This window comes from Megalobrama amblycephala, linkage group LG7, assembly GCF_018812025.1.
Source record: "Megalobrama amblycephala isolate DHTTF-2021 linkage group LG7, ASM1881202v1, whole genome shotgun sequence".
In the NCBI taxonomy this organism is placed as follows: domain Eukaryota; kingdom Metazoa; phylum Chordata; class Actinopteri; order Cypriniformes; family Xenocyprididae; genus Megalobrama; species Megalobrama amblycephala.
The window spans coordinates 55,941,313-55,968,218 of NC_063050.1; the positions used below are offsets into that span (position 1 = coordinate 55,941,313).

Genomic DNA, 26,906 nt, shown 5'->3' on the forward strand with positions numbered 1-26,906 from the left:
AAAGTCTATTGCAAGATATAAAATCACAATTGTGAGAAAAAAGTCAGAATTGTGAGATATAAAAACAATTGCGCGAAAAAAAGTCAGAATTGCGAGACAAACTCAAAATTGCGAGGACAAAAAGGCAGAATTGCAAGTTATAAAGTCAGAATTGTGAGTTATAAACTTGCAATTGAGAGAAAAAAGTCAGAATTCTAAGTTATAAAGTCAGAATTTCGAGATAAAAACCTTTAATTGTGAGAAAAAGTCAGAATTGCAAGATATAAAATCACAATTGTGAGAAAAAAGTTAGAATTGTGAGTTCTAAAGTCAGAATTGCGAGACAAACTCGAAATTGCGAGAAAAAAGACAGAATTGTGAGTTATAAACTTGCAATTGAGAGAAAAAAGACAGAATTCTAAGTTATAAAGTCAGAATTTCAAGATAAAAACCTTTAATTGTGAGAAAAAGTCAGAATTGCAAGATATAAAATCACAATTGTGAGAAAAAAGTTAGAATTGTGAGTTCTAAAGTCAGAATTGCGAGACAAACTCGAAATTGCGAGAAAAAAGACAGAATTGTGAGTTATAAACTTGCAATTGAGAGAAAAATGTCAGAATTCTACGTTATAAAGTCAGAATTTCGAGATAACCTTTAATTCCGAGAAAAAGTAAGAATTGCAAGATATAAAATCACAATTGTGAGAAAAAAGTCAAAATTGCGAGACAAACTCGAAATTGCGAGAAAAAAGGCAGAATTGCAAGTTATAAAGTCAGAATTGCGAGATATAAACACAATTGCGCAAAAAAAGTCAGAATTGCGAGACAAACTTGAAATTGTGAGAAAAAAAGGCAGAATTGTGAATTATAAACTTGCAATTGAGAGAAAAACGTCAGAATTCTAAGTCATAAAGTCAGAATTTCAAGATAAAAACCTTTAATTGTGAGAAAAAGTCTATTGCTAGATATAAAATCACAATTGTGAGAAAAAAGTCAGAGTTGTGAATTATAAACTTGCAATTGAGAGAAAAACGTCAGAATTCTAAGTCATAAAGTCAGAATTTCAAGATAAAAACCTTTAATTGCGAGAAAAAGTCTATTGCAAGATATAAAATTACAGTTGTGAGTAAAAAGTCAGAATTGTTAGATATAAAAACAATTGCGCGAAAAAAAGTCAGAATTGCGAGACAAACTCAAAATTGCGAGGACAAAAAGGCAGAATTGCAAGTTATAAAGTCAGAATTGTGAGTTATAAACTTGCAATTGAGAGAAAAAAGTCAGAATTCTAAGTTATAAAGTCAGAATTTCGAGATAAAAGCCTTTAATTGCGAGAAAAAGTCAGAATTGCAAGATATAAAATCACAATTGTGAGAAAAAAGTCAGAATTGCAAGATAAAAAGTTGCAATTTTTTCTTCAGTGGCGGAAACAAGTTTCCATAGTGTACGGCCTACAATTACTAAAAATAGTAAGTGAAACAGTAGACAGTGAGTAAACATTTCAAGCATTTGAATGCTATTTTTATGTCATCATGTTTCTGGAAGTAAACTGTTATTTAATATTTTTATTTGAATTTTGTGGGGGTCTTAACTGCAGAAGCTGTATCAGTAGAGTGTGCAATTCTTATCAACAACAGGCAGGGCTGCTATCAGCCTGAGATGAAAAGGCCTACCAGATGGAATCGGATAACCTGGTAAAGCCATGCTATCTCTCTACGGGATCGTCAGGAGGACGAGGGAGGTGATGTAGGAAACAGAGGAGGAACAACAACATCCATGTGTTCGGCTGGGGTCCTGCGGAGAGAGAACCCAGAGCACATCATAGAGGACCTGACACGGACCGCACACACCACAGCATCACCTCAGACACCTGGGGACGTTACAAACGTGTGAATTTGTGCCTTTCAGGTTTGAACACTTGAAGTGCATGAGAAGGTCTTACAACTACAACATCATTTCCCCCCATGTGTTCAAAATGTTTAAGACGGGTCAAAACCTTGACCTTTCATTTCTCTAGGTCACATGATTGGCAGGAACACAAACACCAATGTTGAAATATTTCATGACTCCCAAAATGTAACACTTATGCAATTATTCACTGACAAATATACAGCAGTTGATCTGTGCCGTAAGCACAAAACGCTCAGAAAACATCTTTTTGAGCTCAAATGTTCCTCCTTTGAAGCTCTGAAAGACTTCTGAGCAATGAAATTCTGCGCCACACATCCAAACTTGTTGGATTTGATGAGTTCAACGCAGCATTACATTAAATTACAGTATACGACATTAACAAGGATTTGCATCTGCAAGCACGCAACATTCAGCCTACGTTTGAATAAACAAACTCACTTTCACCAGAAACGTCTCAGGAGGGAAAAAGTCAAATGCATGTCGTTTGTCATGTGGTCACATGCTAGTTTCACAGTGGAAATATCCGTACAGTAACAGTACTGCCTCATTATCCATAATACAAAACTGAATATGAAAAGAAAGACGATGAAAAATACTGAAAATATTGAAGCAATTACAGCTAGGTGTAGTTTCATAAAACCTGGAAGGAGTTGTGAATTTAATACAGTATTCTGCATGTTCAAAGATAATGTTATACATTAAATAAATGCAAATGCATGAACTTCTCATGATTGCATGGCTTTTCTTTTCAAATAATGCTAATTAAAACCACTCATTCTGTATTTATGATGCATTACGATGCAATATAAAAAAACAAAACAAAAGCTACTCTTTGGAAAAAGTTGCTTGTTATGGGAAAAAGCTGCTGCATTGTTTTGACAACAGTGTCAGACTACTTTAAAATGCAGTTAAGTCAGTGGAGTTCCTCCATTTAATCACAGTAATTACTTCACAACGCTGCTGAATAATACTAAAAGACTTGATGAATTCCTTCAATGAAAAACAGACGGATGACAAAAGAGAGAAGCAGAGAGAGAGAGCTTGTGGCGTATTGTAGAGCATATTATATAGAGATTGATCAAAAATGACAGCGCAGGAAAACAAACTAACAGAAGAGAGAGAGAGAGAGAGAGAGAGAGAGAGCAGAGGGACGGCTGATTGATCAGTGCCGCCTGGACAGGATGGAGGACAAGGGGAAAAAGAGGAGGGGGAACGTGCCGGGACGTGCCGGGACAGTCGGAGGGAATGGAGGATTCAGATTAAATAGGAACTGAACACCTGCGTGCAGAAACACCTCCACATTCTCCTGCTGGACTTCAGCAGACTCAACCACTTCAGACCCAGAAAACAGGGAACGTTCCTGAACGTTCTGACAAGGTTCCCTCAATGTTATGAACTAACGGTCTTCTGGTAACATTAATAGAACGTTCGTTCAACGTTATCTGGTGTTTAATAATGTTCTCAAAACTTTAGCACATAAATGTTTATGTATACATCGTTAATGGAACGTTTTTTCTGAAATGTTTTAGTTTAATGTTCATCTAATGTTTTTTAAATGTTGTTTCAGAGAACATTCAAAAGTAACATTTTCATAATGTTGGCAGAATGATAAAATGGAATGTTCCTTTAATGTTAACATAACCAGTTTTCATTGCATAAAATATAAATTGAAGTACTAAAATAACTAAAACAAACTATGCACACATATTTAAAACAACAAAAACACAAAACAAAATTAAAATGAAATCAGAAACAATATTAGTATCTAAGTGATATTAAAATAACACTGTTCAGTGATATATGATATTATCATACTTTAATGAAAACAGAAAGTATAACAAAATCTATTTCAAAAACAAAACTACCAAAGTCTCCAATCAAAAGTCTCAATATGAGCAACATTTCTCATCTGAGCTGCTTCACATTCATTTTATAGCTTGCATTTTATTTACTGCATGAAAACTCATTCTCTGAAAAAATGTAAAATAAATCTGAGACAAAGCTGACACCTCAGCGGAACACATCTCAAAACTCCTGAACTCTAACATCTGAGCAATAAAATCTTCTTCTGGGTCTATAAATGGAATACAGAGAAAACCTGCATGCAGAAATCTGGACTTTGGGAAATGTGTTTGTTCGAGACATTATGAGTATCAATCAATCAATGAATTCACCAAGAGTCAAAAGCAGGTAAGTGTGCAGTTATATGGTCATAAATCTGAATGTGAGACTGAGGCAAGTCAAGGGTCACATGGGTTCATAGCCTGAAGAAACTAGTAGTGTTTCTCTAGAATTCCACAGTAACATGATGGTTCACTGCTGACCGTATGAGACGCTCCAAACACTCACAGACAAGAGCTGCTGGAGCCAAACTGGCAAAACATGACGCAAGCAACGGCAACGTCACCGGTTCAGTTTCGACGGAACGCAGCTTGAGTGATTATACTTCATTCCGACGATCCACTTTAGACATTCTACTGACTATGAGGAACTTTGCAACAACACTTATTCTACTAACCTGAACAGTCTAATAACAGTCTGCTAACTCTGGGGTCTGAGGATTTTCGGGGCCCTGGAGAAGTTTTGACATGCCCTGACATTTGTGCTTTTTTCAGTTGTTCATAAACATATTAATGACAAAAGTGTCATTACACTGTATTCAGCACAAACTAGGCTACCATAATATGTGAGGAACATGTATGTACATGTTTGTGTTTTTGAAGGAATAACATTTATGCGTGGTTATTGAAAAAACAAAAACTTAAATCACTGAAATAAAGCCAAAAAATATATATTAAATCTGTGTTCACAAGACTTCTGGGTATTGGAGGTTGTAGACTAGAGATTTTGCTTCAAAATAATGTAAAAATTATCATGTCTACTCGTTCATATAACAATATATTGATTTAGTTTTTGTAAGACACTTTTTGTCAAGAAACACAGTATGCGTGGAGGTGTGAATCATCATAAATAATGGGTCATTTACACCTGAGAAGACAAAAGAATCGCATAAAAGACCTCTAATGACCTGCATAATAAAAAAAATTAAAAAAATTCATTACTTCCAAGCAAAATAAATGTTAACTGAAATAAAATTAAATATTTAAAATTTTATTTCAGCTAGTTGCCAAGGGGACATTTCTAATTGTTTAAATTACTTGAAGTACTAAAATAACTAAAACTAAATAAACAAAAACTAATAAAGAAAAAAAAAACTAAAGAAAAAAAATAAAACTTTAACTATAAAATAAATAAATAAATAAATAAATAAATAAATAAATTAATTAATTAATTTAAGAAAACGTTGCCAAGGCAACTTTTCCCATTTTTGTTTATTTAACTTGAAATTCTAAAACTAAATACAACGGCAACGTCACCGGTTCAGTTTCGACGGAACGCAGCTTGAGTGATTATACTTCATTTCGACGATCCACTTTAGACATTCTACTGACTATGAGGAACTTTGCAACAACACTTATTCTACTAACCTGAACAGTCTAATAACAGTCTGCTAACTCTGGGGTCTGAGGATTTTCGGGGCCCTGGAGAAGTTTTGACATGCCCTGACATTTGTGCTTTTTTCAGTTGTTCATAAACATATTAATGACAAAAGTGTCATTACACTGTATTCAGCACAAACTAGGCTACCATAATATGTGAGGAACATGTATGTACATGTTTGTGTTTTTGAAGGAATAACATTTATGCGTGGTTATTGAAAAAACAAAAACTTAAGTCACTGAAATAAAGCCAAAAAATATATATTAAATCTGTGTTCACAAGACTTCTGGGTATTGGAGGTTGTAGACTAGAGATTTTGCTTCAAAATAATGTAAAAATTATCATGTCTACTCGTTCATATAACAATATATTGATTTAGTTTTTGTAAGACACTTTTTGTCAAGAAACACAGTATGCGTGGAGGTGTGAATCATCATAAATAATGGGTCATTTACACCTGAGAAGACAAAAGAATCGCATAAAAGACCTCTAATGACCTGCATAATAAAAAAAATTAAAAAAATTCATTACTTCCAAGCAAAATAAATGTTAACTGAAATAAAATTAAATATTTAAAATTTTATTTCAGCTAGTTGCCAAGGGGACATTTCTAATTGTTTAAATTACTTGAAGTACTAAAATAACTAAAACTAAATAAACAAAAACTAATAAAGAAAAAAAAAACTAAAGAAAAAAAATAAAACTTTAACTATAAAATAAATAAATAAATAAATAAATTAATTAATTAATTTAAGAAAACGTTGCCAAGGCAACTTTTCCCATTTTTGTTTATTTAACTTGAAATTCTAAAACTAAATACACTTAAGCTAAAAAAAATAAATAAATAAAAAATAAACATATATATATATATATATATATATATATATATATATATATATATATATATATATATATATAAATGAGAAAAACACAACAAAATTACTAAAATTGTACTAAAATTAAAGTAAAAGCAGAAAATATAAAAACAGGTAAGTAAGAACTTCCCTCCTCCTCTTAAGATAATCTCAGGCCCTGACAACGGAAAACACATGAGTTGCATCCCAAATGACGCACTCTTTACTTATACACTATGCACTCATCCATGTAGTGCGTGAATTGTATAAGGTTATTTTGTCATTTAACATCAGAGTCTGACAGCCCCTCCCCCTCCACTACGTAATTAAAGCTGCGACAGTCGAGTGCATGAAGTGTCCAACATTACACATTTCGCTTTTTCCGTTAATTTAGTGCATCATCCGGGTATTTAAAGTGCACTTTTTCTTTTTGGAATTTTCTGTGTGAACGCATAACTCGCTCTATCTGTACTTAAAAACATCATAGAATAGTGCATAAGTACGCAAATTGGGACGCACCTATGGAGATCAGCAGCTTTCGTTTCTCTGACAGCCGCAAGACCAGCCGAACGCTGTGAGTGTGTGTTAGAAATCAGGAATGGTGAGAGAACATTGTGCTTGGAACGTTTTTCATCATCAAACCAAAGTTGGGTCTTCAAAGGTTAAATCCCGTCTTTCTAGCACGCTTCCCATAATATTTGTGCATTAGGTCAGTAGGCGGAGAGTAGGGGTCTTTTAGTGGCTGAATGCATTCGACCACATGAGCATCTACACTATGAAAGCAATCCAGTCAAATGCGTTTTCCACTACCTCTGGAAGAGGTCGAAAGTGGACAAGCTCAAAACATTTTAGGCCCTGTTTACACCTGTATTTAGGTCTGATCAATCAAAATGCATCTTAATACCAGCTGTAAACAAGATATTTCTAAATCAGTGAGAAGGTGAAATGGTTTCAGCAGCGAGAGAATGACAGACGATGAGCCGCTCTGGAAGCCAACTGGCTCCGTGCTGCTCAACTGTGGAAGATGAATTCCTGAAGACGTATGACAGATACACATTCCCATTCCAAATGAAGTGGGAAAATAGCTGCCGTTACTTGTACTGAATAAAACACCACAACAGACAAATTACAACACAACTTGACCATCTGTGAAGGAGTTTTATCCTCGTGCTCTTGAGACGGTGACATGTAGGCCTGAACACGTGGAGGTAATTATTCCCCAGCACTGTTGTTTTTAACAGGCAGGAATGTGGGTGGAATGTGGGCAGAAAGACACAAAGATGTTGACTTGGCTGAATTCTCTTCAGTGGTTAACGGCTGTCTCGTATTCCTTCATGAGCCTGTGTGTATCGCGGTTTTAGGATCTTCTGAAAAGATGCTGTCGCATTACATTTTTGGTCTGTAATACAATTGAATTTAATGCAAAAATGCACACTCTAAGTGCACTTTAAGTCAACGATTTGGACACATCGACTCAACAAAAACGGTGAAATAACACAAATGAAAGTGTAGAAAGTTCATGGGATGCTTTCAAACACTATACTGGAGGAGGAACAAGTGTGATTAAAAATAGGAATATTATTTCTTTAATTTTAGTTAGTTTAAAAGGGGTGGTTCAATTTTTTAACTTTAGTTAGTGTGTAATGTTGCTGTTTGAGCATAAACAACATCTGTAAAGTTACGACAATCAAAGTTCAATGCAAAGAGAGATATTTCTGTTTAAGAACTACAACAAACGACTGGTAGGGACTACAACAAGCTTCTTCCTGGGTTGCTGACGTCACTAACCCTAAAATTTACATAAATCCCGTCCCCAAGAACACACAACAAAGGGGGCGGGGCCATGTTGGGCTGCTTTAGAGAAGAGGAAGAGTTGTTGTAGTAGAGTGTTGTTGTCATGCCGTCATTTTACGCTGGACTGCTTCACAAACGAGGGTCAATTCAACACAAAAGATGAACATGACGGCACATGCTAGTGGATGAGTTGAATCAACATACATTTATCCACTAACCATTCAGAAACGTCTAAAAGTTGTAACTTCTTCCTGAGTCTCTCCATCAGTGTCGACTCCGGTTTGAACAATGTAAGGCTGAACACTTTCGTCATTTTGGCTGCGTGAGATTCTCCAGCTTTGTTGTTGTTGAGCTGTTAAAGCTCCGCCCTCTTCTGGAAAGTGGAGCTCATTTGCATTTAAAGGGACACACACAAAAACGGCGTATTTTTGCTCACACCCAAATAGCGGCAAATTTGACAAGCTATAATAAATGATCTGTGGGGGATTTTGAGCTGAAACTTCACAGACACATTCTGGAGACACCAGAGACTTATATTACATCTTGTGAAAGGGGTGTTATAGGTCCTCTTTAAAGAAATCAAAACGTAAAAAATGCTTCATTATGCTTTTACTTCACTATCCAGCTGTTAGAGGCACCAAACAGAATTGCAAAATCATCCAAAAGCTTCTGCCATCATCTGTAATTTGTTCAAACAGATAGTCCTGCCACATACCCTCACAACACTGGTAAAGTAAAGAAAAGTACAGATGAAAGAAAAAACACAAAAGCATGACTTATAAAACACTCACACCCTTCATTCTCCGACTGTGTCAGCAAGTTCTCTGTCATCAAAACTATTATTTGGAGGGAACTGCCAAAATGTTTGCAACAGTGTGATTTTACCCACGTAGGAAATGTTCCTGATTCCACATCCTTGATGGACCTGAAAAACAAAACCTGATTTCATGGATAAGGGCTCAAACAATCTTACCAAGTTATTATATCTCTCTGATTTTAGAGGTTAGTAAGAGGTTTGGACTTAGATTGTGCGATAGAAAAGTTCTTCCAAGAACAACAAATGATTTCCAACTTGGCGAAATCATGTCTGCAACAAAAATGACCCATATCTGATGGAGTACATTGAATTAAAGGACCTCCGGTGTTTAATAGACCATCTTCTGTACTGTTGGCTTGAGACTATGAGTTTGCAAAAAAAGGCCTGATGGGACATGCACACCTTCCCGTTCACACACAATAATCTCTACAATATGTGGCTTTATAGGCAGGATGGAAAGCCTCTTTACAGCTAAGAAAGGCCGACAATCGCATCTAGACACATGAGAGTTCAGAGCTTTGTGTTGAAGACGGAAGATGATTTACACTTTAGACGCTCTTGAGGAGCATGCAAACTTAGCTGGACGGTGACATGAGCGACAAATACTGTAAAAAAGCTTAAATGTGAGATGGCACAAAGCTGACCAAAAACGTTTGTACTTCAGATATTGGACAATAGTCCAGTTCACAACAGTTCTCACATCAGGGAATGTGGAAAGATGGCCCGAAGCCATTCCACAGACACTATTTATACACAAACGACATTATTTTCCCATTGCCTCCAGCACGTCTTATACAGGTCAAACGCATGGCGTAGAAGACCTCTGCATGGATGGCCGATCACCCCAGGTGCACAATTTCTGGCTCTTAATTGAAGGGCACCACTGCTTTATACTTCACATTAGAAGTGCAGCCAAATAAACACTGTTGCATGATGCACATCAGACGTTTGGCTGCAAATCTGGGTGCCCCAGAAAAATAATGAAGGACGGAGCCAGTCACTTTTTCCATGCACACGAGATCAATTAATTTTTACGACCATTTGTTAGTTTTTCAGAGGGACAGATGGATTACATTCATTTATCACCTCCATTTGCGCTGGGCTGCAGGCCTTTGGCACCATCCCTCATGTTCTCATTTCAGATGTGTGAGATCCTGGCACTCTGGGAAACGCTCATGGTGTTGATCGCATGAGTTTGGCTCTTTGAGGCCTCCGTTAGCTGTCATCAGATGAACATTTATCATCTTCACAAAGCTGACAGCCTTAGGTGTTACCTGAAGAAAGACACAACTTTGAAACATATATTGACTGGATGTTCTTACCACTCAAAGAGCTGTTTAACCTTTTAAACTGTGGCGGAACAGTCAACAAATACCAACTCGTTTTTTGCTCCAAATCTTAGTGAGCTGCTTAAGCACAGTGAAGGGAAAATTGGTGCACTAATTCAAATTGTAAGGCAGCATAACATCCTAATCAGATAAGGCAATCCCATGATGCATTGCAATGAAATCGGTGAAAAACGATGGTGAACAGAGGCACGGAATGTTGATTAAAATATATTTGTATTTATTTATTTATTTATTATTGAGGAGTATGCATCAAAAATTCAAATCAAATTAAAATTGATTGCTTAACCCAATATTTCTTTGTGTATCCTGCAAAGTTCACATTTACAAGTTGGAAAGTTGTAATTACCACGTCAGAGCAAGATGGCGATGCACCTTTTCTACAAAAAAAATCTGCAAGATTTTGAAAGAATGGGCAGCAGTGTGTTTTTGCTTTTTAATGCTTTTATTCAATTTATGAAGGTGCTGTAAATTGAATAATTGTACAAAACTATCGTATTTTGTAGATGCAACTGTATTATTGTAAAAGAATTTTTTTTTTTTACCATCAATACAGATGCTGTGGCATGTTTTCTCACTGACATGCCCTTCCCTCGAAAACTCAAAGATTAAAGAAAGTTCTGAATTTCCCATTAATAATCAATGTGTAAATATTTTTTCCAACATTACTTGAATGCACCATTTTTTTTTCTTCTTACTATCATATATAAGCCATTGTTAGCTTGCAAATATCAAACTGAAATCATGTTACCTCTTTTCCACTGGCAGAACGCTGGTGCTGGAGGCAATTCCCGATTTGGCTCCGATTGCAACGTTTCAACCAAAGAAAAGGGTTTGGGTTGGAAAATTGGCAATGTGAGTAATTTATGTCGTAACATTTGACTTTCATGTCTGTGTGTGAATGTGGACCGGTCCTGAGAGAAGGATGCTCTGGCACAGCATAATTTTGGTGAAAATGGGAACAGTATCGGAGCCGATGACAGGCCCAATGTATAAGAGAAATGTTAATTCCGCTGAGGAGGCAGTTCTGGTGTGCTGTAGATCTTTACAGAATCATTGGGATTGCTGAACCCATGAACAAAGAGAATGAGAGTTAATTGAGAACACACCATTTCCAGATGGTCGCCACAAAAAAAAAGAGCTACAAGAGGTGGAAACCCAGTACAATTAAACCAAATAGTTGCCATATGCACAGAACAACACCACACTAACCTGCTCTTTACCACACTATTCATAATGCCCTGACAATCGCATGTGATCCATGTGATGAAGGTCACCTATGAAAGGAGGCATTTGAGAGGGAGAATTGTGGAAGTATGGGAGGCAAATGTAGGAGTCGGCAAGATTGAGGAGCGGAGACAAATGGGAATATGCAGTTTCAAAAAGATGGGCTAAAAAACATTTGTTAATTTTGTTTTTATTAATGTCCTAGTGTTGGATCAGCGGCAATCAAGGCCTTTTATTTCTATATTTATTGTGCTGAGTCCCTGATATCTCTGAACCACAACTTTTCAGAGAGAGTATGGGAGACATTTTCCCAGTCTGACTTATCAAAAGAGATCATTGGCCTAGTTTGAAGGAGGTTATACCCTCACTGTTTCCTGGGGCCACACATACACTACCATTCAAAAGTTTGGACACATTACTATTTTTAATGTTTTCGAAAGAAGTCTCTTCTACTCATCAAGCCTGAATTTATTTGATCAAAAATACAGAAAAAAACTGTAATATTGTAAAATATTATTACAATTTAAAATAATGGTTTTCTATTATAATATACTTTAAAATATAATTTATTTCTGTGATGCAAAGCTGAATTTTCAGCATCATTAAATCCAGTCTTCAGTCACATGATCCTTCAGAAATCATTCTAATATGATGATTTATAACAAATGTTGTGCTGCTTAATATTTTTTTATAACGTGATACTTTGATGAATAAAAAGTTAAAAAAGAGCAGCATTATTTAAATTAAATATTTTTGTTCAAAAGTTTGGGGTCAGTATTTTTTTCTTTCTTTTTTTTTTTTTTTTTGAAAGAAATTAATACTTTTTTTCAGCACGGATGTGATAAATTGATAAAAAAAAGTGATAGTAAAGATTTATATTGTTCGAATATATTTCTATTTTGAATAAATGCTGCTCCTTTTGACTATTTATTCATCAATGAATCCTGAAAAAAGTATCACAGTTTCCAAAAAATATTAAGCAACACAACTGTTTCCAACTTTGATAATAACTGAGTATCAAATCATCATATCAGAATGATTTCTGAAGGATCATGTGACACTGAAGACTGGAGTAATGATGCTGAAAATTCAACTTTGCATTACAGAAAAAAATTATATTTTACAGTATATTAAAATAGAAAACCATTATTTTAAATTGTAATAATATTTCACAATATTACTGTTTTTTCTGTATTTTTGATCAAATAAATTCAGGCTTGATGAGCATAAGAGACTTCTTTCAAAAAAATTAAAAATAGTAATGTTTCCAAACTTTTGAATGGTAGTGTATATCTTACCAAGATCTTTGAAACATCAGTGGGATTGTCGCTATTTTTCCATGCCTCCTAAATGCAGGTAATCCAGCAGCGTGTTACCAGGAAAATCATTAACCACACACGTGTCTCACAAAGTACCGAGGCAAGGTCAGGTTTGATTTAGTAGGATTTCCTCACTATAACTATTGTTCATACTGAGGGTTAAGGATTTTAGCAATTTATTTTCTGCATTTGGGCTTTTATAAATACTGAGGTTTCGAACATACCACTCTTTTCACATACTGTTTTCTCCTTGATAAGCAGGAATATTCGAATGCAACATTAGTATATGCACGTCCAAATCTTATAAGAGCACCCACTACTCTTTTATGAATACTAAGGATTCAGACATACTTATTCGTTTGCCTACTGCTTTTTGCCTACTATTTAGAAGAGAAGTATACAGTTCAGAACACAGCCATAAGTTAAGGAAACTTTATTTTCTGCGTGAGGTCAAAAATGAGGTCAGTTCTGCATGAGAGACTGAGTTATTATTTGTTCCAAACTGCTCTGACGTTCACTCCACTGCGCATACTTAAGAGTTTACCATGTCTCTGGGTTGGTTTAGCTGAATCTCTGGAGCATGCATACTGATGCATTCTTCCATTTGCACAGGTGCAGCAGCTATGGGAAACTCAGCAGTGGATGTCTTCATACATAATTTATGCCGAAAATGTTCCACCTGGTACAGGCAGAGAAGTTGTAGATGGTGGTCTTGCACAAGATCTGTTTCTGACTGCAATGCAGTTCTTTGCCAAAAGCACTAGGACATAATAGTCCATATTCATCCTTCACCAGCCTACAACAAGACCAAAGCACTCAGTTAGCGGTTATGAATCTGGCTTGGCTACTCCTCGGGCCCAAAGGGACCATGCAACAATGAAAAGGAAAGTACTTACCAAATACAGAAAACAAACCACAAGCAGTCAAGCTGGCAGAGTTGAAACTAGGTCAAGATTAATCCTTCATCCATCCATCTATCTATGATAATGACCATAAACAAAGTATAAGACATAACTGTGAGCTGTTCAGAAGATCTTATGTTTATTGTATAAGAATAGCTTTGCTTATAAAGCCTACATGTAGGGCACTGTTTATATCATTAAATAGTTTTAAGCTCTATATATTGATTTTATATTAGCTGCTTGCTCTCTAGATCTTGGCATTGGCCACTAAAAAGCATATCTGTTTGTCTTAACTAGTTGTTGAATCAATCAGCAGTCACCGTAAAGATGAGCTCCAGACCCTCAGGTTGACTTTCCACATAATCTCTGTCAAAACATGCCTTAGCTTCTGAGTTAAATCTGCTTTCTCTAGGTGGAAAGAAGGAGAAAAAAAATGTTAATTTCTGCCATGGCATTCAGAATGAAATCGAGAGCACAAGACAAAGAGAAAACTGCAAGCCAAATCTTTTGTTAATCTCAATGGACCTGTGGCGCCTCACTGTTTTCTTGTGGCTTTATGATTGACATGGTAAATAGAGTGATGGCTACAAACTGCATCATTTCAATACTGAATATTGTGAACAGACCATGTTGAGAGCCTCAAAGGAATACACCCGGGTACAGACCACACAATAGAGACCAGATCCAGACACACTTCCCACTGAGCAGGGCCTGGAAACCATGGTGAAAAAAACGACAATGGATCAAAGGCCTGCTCTCAGCTGACTCAGGGAAACATGCATGGTTTTTAGCGTGTTTATGTGAGCATGTGTGAGAAGGGGGGATGGTGAGACCGGGTCAAATATGAGGGAGGCCGATGCACAAGACAAATAACAAGCAATAGGGGTAACACTTTAGAATAGTGTTTCTTACTTACTGCATAACTGATAAGGAATTACTGAAGAACTAATAGGTAATTCTACTATTAACTACTAAGGAAGATGTGTTAACTAATCAGTATGTAATAGAATTTTATGATTTTGTTAAGTAACAGTTAGCTAATCAATAACTAATGAATTCTGTCATACCTCCTGAAGAACTACTATTAATTATCTACTGATTAATGTTCAAGAATTATAACTATGAAGTAACTACTAATGATTCATTTCATGATTCAATTCAAAATGACAAAATTAGTAAAATTACAGCGACTTTGTACTACTTTGTTACAGTCCACCACTTATTATTATGGAAATTAAATATGCATTTATATGCTGCATAATGTACTGCACTCCCAAAAAGACTCATTACAACAAATTGTTCAGAAGTTTTTGCCTGTATGGTAAGAAGTTTGGGATGCCTCAAACACTGGGATGAGGCTTTTGAGTCATTTTTGGGTTATTTTTTCAGTGTTGGGTAGTTTTTGTGTTGTTATTGACCAATATACATTTGCAAGAAAAAGTATGTGAACCACTTGCAGAATCTGTGAAAATGTGAATAATTTTAACAAAATAAGGGAGATAATACAAAATGCATGTTATTTTTTATTTAGTACTGTCCTGAGTAAGATATTTTACATAAAATATGTTTACATTTAATCCATAAGACAAAAAAATAGCTGAATTTATTAAAATAACCCCATTCATAAGTATGTGAACCATTGATTCTCAATACTGTGTGTGGTTACCTGATGATCCACGACTGTTTTTATGTTTTGTGATGGTTGTTCATGAGTCTCTTGTTTGTCCTGAGCAGTTAAACTGAGCTCTGTTCTTCAGAAAAATCCTCCAGATCCTGCAGATTCATCAGTTTTCAAGCATTTTTGCATATTTGAACCCTTTCCAGCAGTGACTGAATGATTTTGAGATTCATCTTTTCACACTGAGGACGACTGAGGGACTCAAACACAACTATTACAAAAGGTTCAAACATTCACTGATGCTCCAGAAGGAAACACGATGCATTAAGAGCCGAGGGGCGAAAACTTTTGAACAGGATGAAGATGTCACAATTTTTCTTATTTCGTTTAAATATAATTTTTTTCATTTAGTACTGTCAAGTCAAGTCACCTTTATTTATATAGCACTTTTTACAATGCAGATTGTGTCAAAGCAGCTTTACATTGATAACTGGTACATAATTTGGCTGCACAGCAGCTCTTAAATAATAGTGTCAATGCAGGCAGATCAGAAGCACTGTTGAATAAATGTCAAGAATGCTATTGAATATCAAATGTCAAGTGTCCCCAACTAAGCAAGCCAAAGGCGACAGCGGCAAGGAACCCAAACTTCATCAGGTGACATCAGGTGGCAAACAAGTGGCAAATAGGTGTTAAAATGGAGCAAAAAAAACCTTGGGAGAAACCAGTCTTAGTCGGGGGGCCAGTTCTCCTCTGGCGAACAGTGCTTTGTTACAATCAGGTTGCTATCATAAGTCTGATAGGATTGCAACAATCAAAGTATTTATTTCAGTTCCATCCAGTTGAGTTTTACTGCCCTTTGGAAGAAACAGAAGACAGATTAAATACAATTTACCTTGATCTTCAAATTCCAAAAGTCAAGTCAAGTCAAGTCAAATTTATTTATATAGCGCTTTTACAATTGGTAATTGTTTCAAAGCAGCTTTACATATTAGAAGCACAGAAAAAAGGGAAGTGGTTAAAAATAAGCTGTACAAACAAGCGTGGTAATATGTAACATATACAAGATGGTGCTACATTAAGCCAATGTCGGCTGACAAAAGTTTTCACCCCCCGAGTCTTAATGTGTCGTGTTTCCTTCTGGAGCATCAGTGAATGTTTGAACCTTTTTTTAATAGTTGTGTTTGAGTCCCTCAGTTGTCCTCAGTGTGAAAAAACGGATCTCACAATCATTCAGTCACTGCTGGAAAGGGTTCAAATATGCAAAAATGCTTGAAAACTGAAGAATCTGCAGGAGCTGGAGGATTTTTCTGAAGAACAGAGCTCAGTTTAACTGCTCAGGACAAACAAGAGACTCATGAACAACCATCACAAAACAAACAAACAGTCGATCATCAGGTAACCACACACAGTATTGAGAATTGCAAGATTCTACAAGTGGTTCACAAACTTTTTCTTGCAACTGTATATATATGAGTCAGACTTATGTGGTAATTATTTATTAATTTCTAATGGGTTCCTTAAATCTTCACTTTAGAATACTGTTTCAAGTTCCAAGTAATTACTGCAGAATTATCTAATAATTCTTTATGAATTGCTAATGTGTTCCTTGTATTTTCACTTTCCCTCTTTGCCTTACATACTGGAATTTAGTCAATGGTAATTTGATATGCTGAGGAAAACAGACACACTTACAGTACTGTATATGAAATATAGAAACTAATCTGAGGTAAGGTGGCTATGGCAAGGCATTTGAGAGTCACAAAACAATTATTTACCACACAGGCAAAAACATCTATAAAATGTATTGTGTTTATTAATATTGCATTTTCATAATACCACTACTGATAACATAGTAAATAAGAAAGGGCCACAACTCAATGTAATTGTGTTTGACTGTTCATTACTTCATAGTTATATTTCTTGAACATTAATTAGTAGATAATTAATAGTAGTTCTTCAGGAGGTATGACAGAATTCATTAGTTATTGATTAGCTAACTGTTACTTAACATAATCATAAAATTCTATTACATACTGATTAGTTAACACATCTTCCTTAGTAGTTAATAGTAGAATTACCTATTAGTTCTTCAGTAATTCCTTATCAGTTATGCAGTAAGTAAGAAACAGTATTCTAAAGTGTTACCAAAATAGGATAGAAAGAGGCGGATGTTATTGTATATGCAGCCACTCATTTGTTTACTTGTGCATCATCCTAGTTTACAAGACTATGTTCTTCATTAGAGACAGTTCTGACACATTCGGGTCCCCATCAAGAGCTCAGATCTTCCCTGTGTTTCTCAATTAGACCCATAGATACTGCAAGTTGACCTCACAGCCCTGGATTGGCACACGGCAGAGGGGCTGTACGGGATAAGTCCCCAAAGCCCTGTGGCCTTCCAGCCAGTTCTGGCAGGTGATGAAAGCCACCGGTCCGAAGGGGGCGCCTGTTAGAAGATAAAGACCAGCGGGTGAAGGGGGGATGGCAGCTGCCTTTAGAGGGGGCTACACTGCGGGCCCCGTTAAGCGGCTCCTTCACAGAGTGCTCCTGTCAGAGCTGCCATTATCTTCTTCTGGCAGGACTTCAATGGAGGTCTTATCACCCTAATGGACACAGGAGGAGGTGCTGACAACAGCGCAAGCCCCAACCCCCATCCCTCATTCAACCCTCCACCAAGCGCAAGGAAAAGACACTCTGACCCCTATAGGTATAGAGATTTTTTATACCCTTAAGCTCTTTGATCTTTACCTGGGACCTCAAGATCCATGTCCGTAATCTCCACTGTGGATCAGCGATAGCAGTATTCTCTAGCCTCCTTTTTATAGCATTTAAGGATTAGTAGCTTGTGTGATTTAAAGGGAAAGCGAGTCTATGCATCATGACCCTGGAGATTAGACTGCAGTGAACACTTCCTTCCTGTGGATCCTCCATTCAGACCTTCCATCCTGGATCCATTTACTTGGGTGGTCCATCCTAGTCTCGAGTCTGGCAACGCACAACTTGTTTATCCATACAATTCAGAGACTGAAAGTGGGATGAAATATTGCTTTGCCACATCAGTTCTAAGCAAGCTCTTGAGGCTTGCTGCCGGAATGCCGGGAAGCCTTGAATGCGAACTGCTTCTTGATCCGTGTTGTCTACATGTTGGAAGGTTCTGCGTCTCTCACAGCAGGGCCTCTTCTCTTGGTCAAATGAGAGCTTTGCAGCTGGAGCTGCCCTCTGCTCTTTCAGACTCAACAATCATGGAATCCTACAGTGCACAAAACAGAAGGGTTTGCCAAGGAATACAGCAATATTGGGGCAAGGCCTAAGCCAAAACATACTTGATTCTTCTTAGCGAACGGCACCCTAGGGTTCTGGCAAACAACGTCAGGTGTGCTTGTGCATTTTTTGCAGTACTGCGGTCGGTTCTGACGAGAGCAGCCCACCGCTGAGAGAAGCGTGGTCCCCATCCCTCGTGCAGCCTGCAGGGACAGAAGTATCTGGTGGGATTAGATTCCCTGGAGATCGCCTCACATTAACGTCAGAGCAATTCAGCGAGTCACTTTGAGAGTCTTGCACAATAATGAGTCATAATAATGTACCAATAACAATTGGCTTACGCAAAAGCGCAATCAAGTGCTCCCCGATCCTATCACTCAAGCAGCGCTTTGGCTGATTCTCCAGTTCTTGCCAGCTTGGCTATGGTGAGAACTTGGAGCACGCTCAAGTTTCCAGCCATGCTATCAAAAAGGCTCAGTCTTGATGCGTGCGGCCTGTCATTTGCGCTCAAGGGGGAATAGCTCCGTATGATGTTATTGAGACATGCTCTGATGGAAATGGGGGAAGCAGAGAAATCCATTAACTAGTGTCATACAATCCAGAGAGTGAACAACATATGTTGTGTGGGGTGATAGAGAAGCACTATGACTCTCCTGTTAAAAATGATGAATGCTTCCTGATTTTTAGGAGGAACAGATGCTATTGCTTTATTTTAAGGGATAGTTCGCATTGTGTCATCATTGTACTCAGCACTTGACAATAACTTTTTTTGCTCATGTGGACAGAGGTTTTCCAAAGTTACTAGCCTCAATTTTGACATTAATACCATTGGGAAAAACTGTCATTTAGATATTTTTCATATTATCTCATAATTTGGCAGCATGTAAATTAGGCTGCTGTCACTTTAAGACCTGATGCACGGATCCATTATACTGTTACACATGCATTTTCTTTCTCAACTGTTTACGTTCACTTAAAAAATAACTGACTGCGTTTATGTGAATACTCACCAAGAATGGCATTTTGACATTATTTTGTGTGTATTTGACTGTTTAAGTGCAAAACATAACTCAATTTAGTACTGAGAGGCAGCTTTATGTGGCACACTTTGGGTGTGAGCACAAAACCTGTGGGAATGAGTAAAATTATGCGCAATATGACAACAAAATTCAATCCCTGTAACACCAACAATATTCATCCAGAACAAATAAAACGAAAAATGAAAAATGTATATATTATATATAAAATTCAACCCGCCAAGGTGGCAAGTGACTGTGTCACATGCCCCTGCTGAAATACACCTGCATTTGGCGGGTTTGCGGATATTAATGTCAAACCCTGATTGTACTCACCCTCAAGTCGTTCCAAACACATATGCCTTTTTATCCTGCGGAAGAAAAAATACAATAATTTAATGAACATCCAGATGAGCAAATGAGTTCATACAATGGCAACAACAACCCAATTTTTAAGCAATGCTTTAGCAAAATCGTGGAGGCCGACATTGCGCTCCTGTGCATATAAATGAGTTCATGCAAAATCCAGAAGTGGTCATTTCAGACAGCTTTTGCTTTTTATTTGTTAGAACCTCTGCAGTCAATGGCGTTTTGCTTCCGGATCTCACGCTGATCTTGCACACATGTTGTTTGTAAAGTGTGTTTGTGCATCCTTATTTACAATAAATACACTTCCTTTGACTTTGTCACTGAATGAATGACATTTATAAGTGTGACTTGTGTGTCCAAATACTTTTTGGAGCCGCTGTATGTGTGTTTGTAAACATGTGGCTACATAATCAGGATCGTAATGCGCCGTGTACCGTTACCAAACCCACAAGCAGCCGTTCTTTTCTACCCACAGTGTGTGTGGTGGGTCAGTCTCAGCCCGGATGTGGCTCTGGAGAAGCTCATATTTAGGTTATCTCAGTTTCTTTCTGTAATCTCAAAGCTGCTATCTCTTCATTGTGCCACTAGTCTCTGTAGGTTTTCCCTCTCATTCTCTGTCTCTAGATCCAGGATGAATTGGACTGATTGCATCTCTTTTTCTTTCATCATCACGAGAAGTGCATCCTTCCGCACCCCACTGCAGTTCCTTCTGTTGTTGTCTGCCCAGAATGCATTTTCTTTTAAGACTTTAAAAGTTTAAGACTTTTAAGAGTTTTAAGAGTTTAAGAAAATAGCACGTCTTCAACCCGTGTTGGCTATCCTACAAGAGAGAAACAATCTTCAATGAGTTCTTAATATTATCAAGTGTTTAAGGCATTCCAGAGAAAGATACATTGTAAATCTCACATGTGGATCATTTCAGAAGGGTCTCATCTAATACATACTGTCCAAAATGTACCTTTTCTTCCAAGAACAGTACAGCTGTGCATCTGCTGGACACTGAACAGCTGTTGGCGTGTCTCAGCTTGCGCCTCCGAGGAAGAACTACGAGCCCCCTAGTGGAGGCAAGGTGAAAAATGACTTTAACTTGTGGTAAATCCATCCAAGCTTGGTAGAATACAGTTATTTAGAGCACCTTTGGTAAGATCTGATCTTATCTTTCTGAAAAAGAAACCTAAAACGACAAACTTGAGTTTCAGCTGCTTGCTTTGAGTTACAATTCTGACATCTTGTGAAGGAGTCACAATTCCTCTGGTCCACCTTAAGAGCCTGCAGGTCTGCAGTACTTTACAGTGGTCTATAGATGGCAGTGTGAGACTGTCCAAAAGGGCATTTTCATGGGATTTGTGGAGCTGAGGGATGGGTCTTGATTTAAGGTGGACTGGAGAAGTTTGGAGACAAACTTCTCAGAAAAGTGAAGAGTTGAAGTTTTTAGAATTTGTGGTTGACACTGATGCATTGGTGACTGTGACCTAAACAACAAAGTTACTGTAACTAAGAGAACAGTGTATGTGTGTTTACTTGGCTATACTTTGGACAAGCAAATCTGACAAAATCTCCCTTGAGGACACATTTGAAGGCATAAATGATTAGGCCAATTCTCAGGTCATGTTTTCTTGAATAAATAAATGTTTATGAAGCAGTTATGTGAGTTCTGTAGAGTAATGTGTATTTGTTTATGTTTACTTGAAAAGCAACAGAAAATGTGCTTTTGTTTTTGTCTGCATTAATATTGTAAATCTCTGTGCGTGTCGTGAGGCCGGTCGGAGTCAGGCAGTGTCCCGGCCCGGCTCGTGCAGGCTGATACAGTAAAGTAGATTAGTTTGCGCCGCTCTCTCTGGGAGCGCCGACTTCCACCGCCAACAGATTAATGGTACATTAGCGTTACACCACCAGAGCCACTTACTGAAACACTCCAATACACGAACAGAGAAGCTTCGAGCTATGCAAGAGTTCTCAGTGTTGCCACAGGGGGCGCTATAGAGGACATGAACATAAACTGGCCTCTTCTGGTCAGTTTTGTCTTTCAGCTCTACTGACATCCCAGCTAATGTTCCTATTAAGTTATGAAAATAATATTTCCGAACGTCCAGTTTTTTAAAACCCCCCTGTGGTGAAAATCAAGTTTTTAATGTTGTTTATATGTCTATGTGGTGTTTTTTAATATCCTTTAAGACAAATGCATTGCTCAGTATTTTCTCTTTAAAACTGCAAAGACAATCGCTGGTGTTTCTTATGTCGCAAACTACCTTTTGACCAATCACGTCAATGTGTGGGCGGGGTTTAGCATATCATTAACTTTGACCGCTCTGAAGCAGGGGAGTCTCAAGAGAAGGTTATCCTGGTATATGTTTCTGCTGATATGAAAAATCATGCAGGTGTTTGATGTATATCATGATGTTATGATGAACTATATGCCTTTCTCCACTGACGTTCTGTGTTGTTCAAAACGTTTCTAAGGATAAGGCAGCTGTTCGACTCGGTTTGTGTAACATTAGCAACACATTATTAGCTGTTTAATAATGTAGTAAAGCAAAAGGGTAATTATTAATTATCGTTATGTATCCGACGTTGTAAAGAGCGATACCTTTGTGCAGCGTTTACCTTAGTGAAGTTGACCGAGTGGATCTCTGAGCTCATGTGATTGAGTGGAGGCGGGGCTAATTTGCATATTCATGGTTCCGTGCATACTAAATGAAGCAAGGGTGTCAAGTTACATTTTAAGACATTTTCAAAAGAAAAAAAAAAATGTCATTTTGGTAATTAAAGATGAGTTTTAAAGGATAAAATTACTGGGCGTGTTTTAAAACCATTTTTTCTTGATAATGCGAATGTTAGAGAAAACATTAAGGGCATAGGGAAGTTTGTTCATAACTTTGAAAGAACGTTCTGAGAACGTTCCCTTTTAGCTGGGATGGTGGAGCAGCAGTTTAAATCAAAAAATTGTACTAACATCGACATTTGAGTACTAAAGTTTGTTACTGCAAAACGTTACAGTAACATACAGTAAAGCACTGACCTGCGCAGAGCACCATCATGTGTGATTATGAGAGGTGAGTTTAATGTGTCCTAGAATGAGTTTATAAGGTGCCGAGTGACGCATTTGGCAGAGGAACTGCAGTGTTGTCGTACATCCTGTTAACAGCTCGCAGAGTCAATGGTTTGTTATTGCTTCAAGATCATTCCCTGCATTAAGAACCAGATCTCTTTAATGCTGTTTCTCCGACAGCAATGAGATTAAATGGAGAGCAAATGGAGATCCATGATGTTTCTCCTGAGAAAAAGGCCAGTGTAATATCACGTGTCTCAGCTTCATAATATACATATGTTATATAACATATATGTGTGTGTGTGTTCATTTTATTGATGTATTTGGGTGATTATTGAGAGTCCAGTTATTATATGTGACAGGAGTTTTATTGCTGGTGTCTGTCACTGACAATAATGAGTGTGCTTTAGTGTGTCTGTCTGCTTGTTTGCGTTCTCATTTAGAGAGTGTATTGGTCCGTGTGTGTTTGTGTGACATTTACCCCCTGACCCCTGCTGAGCGAGAGGTCATGTCCGTGGAAACCACGCTGTGTGTCTGGAGCCGGTCGTCAGGTACCATCCTGTGTGATTATAGAGGGTAACGCGGCAACAGTAACTAGGAAGAAAAACAGTGAGACTGGGCTGATTCACCCCGATTCACAGGGTCACACAATCCATGACTAAACACACACACACACACACACACACACACAGGTTTGTTTTGCTATCTTAGTGAGGACTTTCCATAGGCGTAATGGTTTTTATACTGTACAAAACTGTACATTCTCTCCCCCTACACCTAAAGTCTGCATTTTTACATTTAGTTTTTAAAGCTATTTTAAATATTAAATATGAGGACTCATGAAATTGTCGTAATACCAGTGTAATACCCATGTCATTATACACATTTGTATCCTCATAAATAACAAAAATGCACACACACACACACTCACAGACACACACACACACAAAAAAGCATGCACAAACACACTCTCACTCACATGCACACACACACACACACACACACACACACACACACACACACACACACACACACACACACACACACACACAAAAAAGCATGCACACACACTCTCTCTTACACACACACATTCTGACTCACACACACTTCCTCTCTCACTATGACTACTACTGTTTAACAGATTAATTCATAATTTCAAACACTCACTGACTCCAAGCTAGTGTATGTACTGTACACACTGCAGCACAGACAGTTTATTTCTATATATTTGGACTAAAGAGCAGCAGATAACATGCAAAGAATTTAAAAGGATAAAAATAAATCCTGGATAAATATAGCAGCAGGAAGCTGATGCTCAGATCTGGGAAGAGTTTTGGATCATTTCACATCAGCCCTCCCTCCTTCATATCATCATGTCATTCATAACCGCCAGGATATGAAGCGTTTCCTCATTATCTTCCGTCTTTTTACAATGCAACTATATCCGTATCCATGCAATAAGAAGAGGAAACGGACGGGAGAGTTCAGTGACTCAAATGCGCACCATCAGAACCGTTTCCTGTCGTCGCATCACACTGAAACTCGTGTTTCCTCTGAAAGCAGATCTTGCAGTCAAATGGGAACCACCTTCATTTCCACGAATCAACAAAATGACATAATGATATTATAAATGAATGATTGCTCATATGAAGCCGATGAAGTAATGAAACATTACAAAATAATAAAATACAGCATCATTTGACAGTCATCAGCCCTACTTTCAGTATGCATCAGAGTTTTATTCCTGTATTTGAAGGGATTCCCTTATTCTGTCATTATAAAACAAATGTTTAATCCAAAGACATCATTCTCAAATGTGGAAATTTGAAGCTTGACTCATGAATATTCATATTATGTGACGGTTGTCCTGCGCAGACGTTAATAAGCAGACACCAGACATACTTTCGCTTGGCCAATAAAATCCTTTGGCAGAGACTTTTGCTTGGTTTTAAAGTCATTTCAATGTTCTTTGCGCTGCTGCCAAGCCAAATTAAACTCTTAAAATATAATGATTTTTTTCCTAAAAAGCGGTTGCAGGGCGTTTTATTCCTGTCTAGTCTCTGTTATATTACTGGTCTTTAGATAAGGCTATTTCAGCATGAAGCCAAGATGATTGTTGGTTTGGTATGTGTTTGCTAAGGTATCTGATTGGGTTTTAGCATGTTGCTATGCAGTTGCTAGGACGTTACACTGAGGTTTCTATGATCTTCTAAGTGGTTGCTTGGGCATTACAGGGAGTTGATAGGGCATTGCAAGGTGGTTGTTCGGGTGTTCTGGATTATTTATAGTGTGTTTTGAGTGGTTGCATGTTGCAAGGTAGTTTCTAATATGCTTTGGATGGTTTCTAGAGTGTTGCTATGGAGTTGCTAGGATGTTTTGGGTGGGTTTTGCCATGCAGTTACTATGTGGTTACTAGGGAGTTGCACATTTTCTAGATGTATTGAGCTTCTAGGTTATTTTAAGTGGTTGTGCATTGCTAAGGTGGGGTTGCTAAGGTGTTTTGTGTAGTTTTTAGGGAGTTGCTAGGAGGTTTCTAGGGTTTTCTGAGGGGTTGCTTGAGTATTGCTAGAGGGTAGCTAGGGTGTTCTGTGTCGTTTCTAGGGTGTTTATGGCAGTTTTAAGGAGTTGCTAGGAGGTTTCTAGGGTGTTGCTACTATGCTGTTGATAGGTAGTTGCTAGGGTGTTATGGGTGGTTTCTAGAGTGTCTTGAGTAGTTCTGCATTGCTAGGTGTTTTTTATGTTGTTTTGTGTGGTATCTAGGGTGTTGCTATGCAGTTGCTAGGATGTTTCTAGGGTGTTTTCTGTGGTGTCACTATGCAGCTGCTAGTGTTACGTGACGTGTGTGTACAAAGGCACAAGGACGAAGGAGAATATGAAGAGTAATATTTAATAACAGAAACAGGCAGGAACTCACTATACACAACTAAACATCAACAAGAACGGACAAAGAATGAGGGAAAACACAGGGTATATATACAAGTGGCAAACAAATGGAACTTAACAAGATAATTAACGGGATACGGGTGAATGAAATGACTAATCAAACTGAATAGGGAAAACTAGGTTACAGAAAACACGAGACATGTGACAGCTAGGAGGTTTCTAGTGTGTGGTTTCTGGGATGTTGCTATGCAGTTGCCAGGGTGTTGCTAGGTGTTTTTTTAAGGGTTTTCTAGGTGGTTTATAGTGTGTTTTAAGAGGTTGCACATTGCAAGGTAGTTTCATATACAGTGCATTTTGGATGGTTTTAGAGTGTTGCTATGGAGTTGCTAGGATGCTTTGGATGGTTTTGCCATGCAATTACTAAGGAGTTGCTAGGAGGTTTCTAGGGTTTTTTGGGTGGTTTCTCAGACATTACTAAGTGGTTGCTAGGGAGTTAAAAGTGTTCTAGATGTATTTTGAGTTTCTAAGGAAATTTTGAGTGGTTGTGCATTGCTAGGTGGTTGCTAGGGGTTCTGCATTGCTAGGTGGCTTCTAAGGTGTTTTGGGTGTATTCTAGGGTGTTTTGTGCAGTTTTAGGTAGTTGCTAGAAGGTTTCTAGGGTGTTTTGGGTGGTTTCTAGGGTTTTCTGAGGGGTTGCTTGGGTATTGCTAGGTAGCTGCTAGGGTGTTGTGGGTCGTTTCTATGGTGTTTTGGTAGTTTTTAGGCAGTTGCTAGGAGGTAGCTAGAGTGTTGCTACTATGCAGTAGCTAGGGTTTTTTAGTGGTTGTTCAGGCATTGCTAGGTGGTTGCTAGGGTGTTCTGGGTAGTTTCTAGAGTATCTTGAGCAGTTCTGAATTGCTAGGTGGTTTTTATGGTGTTCTGTGGTTTCTAAGGTGTTGCTATGCAGTTGCTATGGAGTTACTAGGAGGTTTCTAATGTGTTGCTTGGGAGTTACAAGGGCATTGTTAGGTGGTTGCTAGGGTGTTTTAGGTGGTTTGTAGGGTATTTTGAGTGGTCGTGCA

The 26,906-nt window shown here is 37.7% G+C and overlaps 1 long non-coding RNA gene across 1 annotated transcript; it reads right to left on the minus strand.

Annotated features, from left to right (window-relative positions):
• Positions 1-19,722: 19,722 nt before the first annotated feature.
• On the minus strand, positions 19,723-23,686 carry LOC125271488. The gene is made up of 3 exons (XR_007185648.1): positions 23,444-23,686; positions 20,872-20,968; positions 19,723-20,733 (listed from the first exon to the last, which is right to left on the minus strand). It is a non-coding gene; the product is annotated as an uncharacterized LOC125271488 (long non-coding RNA).
• Positions 23,687-26,906: the final 3,220 nt, after the last annotated feature.